This window comes from Arachis ipaensis, chromosome B10 (assembly GCF_059453495.1).
Source record: "Arachis ipaensis isolate K30076 ecotype BB chromosome B10, ASM5945349v1, whole genome shotgun sequence".
Taxonomy (NCBI): domain Eukaryota; kingdom Viridiplantae; phylum Streptophyta; class Magnoliopsida; order Fabales; family Fabaceae; genus Arachis; species Arachis ipaensis.
Genome location: NC_142435.1, coordinates 49,175,278 through 49,177,022, shown reverse-complemented (window position 1 = coordinate 49,177,022; position 1,745 = coordinate 49,175,278). Strand labels below are relative to the sequence as shown.

Below are 1,745 nucleotides of genomic sequence, written 5' to 3'. Positions count from 1 at the left end.
AGCTCATGAATGGCATAAGGAGGTTTAATGGGATCTCTATGGTCTCTAGATGAGCCTCAGAGTCCTTTGGTTCCTCAAAGGGAAGCTCCTTATTGATCACTGGACGTCCCAGGAGGTCTTCTTCCTTGGGATTCACGTCCTCCTCTCCCTCATTAGGTTCGGCCATTTTGGTTATGTCAATGGCCTTGCACTCTCCTTTTGAATTTTCTTCTGTATTGCTTGGGAGAGTGCTAGGAGGGATTTCAGTGATCCTTTTACTCAGCTGGCCCACTTGTGCTTCCAAGTTTCTAATAGAAGACCTTGTTTCATTCATGAAACTCACAGTGGCTTTAGATAGATCAGAGACTAAGTTTGCTAAGCTAGATGGGTTCTGCTCAGAATTCTCTGTCTGTTGCTGAGTGGATGATGGAAAAGGCTTGCTATTGCTAAACCTGTTTCTTCCACCATTATTAAAGCCCTGTTGAGGCTTTTGATCTTTCCATGAGAAATTTGGATGATTTCTCCATGATGAGTTATAGGTGTTTCCATAAGGTTCACCTAAGTAATTCACCTCTGCTATTGCAGGGTTCTCAGGATCATAAGCTTCTTCTTCAGAAGATGCCTCTTGAGTACTGTTGGTTGCAGCTTGCATTCCATTCAGACTCTGAGAAATCATATTAACTTACTGAGTCAATATTTTATTCTGAGCCAATATGGCATTCAGAGTATCAACCTCAAGAATTCCCTTCTTCATAGGCGTTCCATTATTCACAGGATTCCTTTCAGAAGTGTACATGAACTGGTTATTTGCAACCATGTCAATGAGTTCTTGAGCTTCTGCAGGCGTTTTCTTTAGGTGAATGGATCCACCTGCAGAGGTATCCAATGACATCTTAGATAACTCAGACAGACCATCATAGAATATATCCAGGATGGTCCATTCTGAAAGCATATCAGAAGGACACTTTTTGGTCAACTGTTTGTATCTTTCCCAAGCTTGATAGAGGGATTCACCTTCTTTCTGTCTGAAGGTTTGAACATCCACTCTAAGCTTGCTCAGCTTTTGAGGAGGAAAGAACTTGGCTAAGAAAGCCGTGACCAGCTTATCCCAAGAGTTCAGGCTGTCTTTGGGTTGAGAGTCCAACCACACTCTAGCTCTGTCTCTTACAGCAAAAGGGAAAAGCATGAGCCTGTAGACTTCAGGATCTACTCCATTAGTCTTTACAGTATCACATATCTGCAAGAATTTAGTTAAGAACTGAAAAGGATCTTCAGATGGAAGTCCATGAAACTTGCAGTTCTACTGCATCAGAGAAACTAATTGAGGTTTCAGCTCAAAGTTGTTTGCTCCAATGGCAAGAATGGAGATGCTTCTTCCATGTAAATTGGAATTAGGTGCAGTAAAGTCACCAAGCATTCTCCTTGCATTGTTGTTGGGTTCGGCTGCCATCTCCTTTACTTGTTCGAAATTTTCAATCAAGTTGTCTCTGGATTGTTGTAATTTAGCTTCTCTTAATTTCCTCTTCAGAGTCCTTTCAGGTTCTGGATCAGCTTTAACAAGAATGCCTTTTTCTATGTCCCTGCTCATAAGAAATAGGAGAGAAAAAAAAAGAAGAGGAATCCTCTATGTCACAGTAAAGAGGTTCCTTATTGTTAGTAGAAGAAAAGAATAAGAGAAAAATCTGAACTCAGAAAGAGAGAGAGAGAGAGGGTTCAGATTTTTGGTGGGTGAGGGAGAGATGTTAGTAGATGAATAAATAAATAGA

The 1,745-nt window shown here is 40.9% G+C and overlaps 1 non-coding gene across 1 annotated transcript; it reads left to right on the top strand.

The window, feature by feature from the left end:
- Window positions 1–925: 925 nt before the first annotated feature.
- LOC148579976 (small nucleolar RNA R71) lies at window positions 926–1,033 on the top strand. The gene has a single exon (XR_015899179.1). It is a non-coding gene; the product is annotated as a small nucleolar RNA R71 (small nucleolar RNA).
- The last annotated feature ends 712 nt before the right edge of the window (window positions 1,034–1,745 follow it).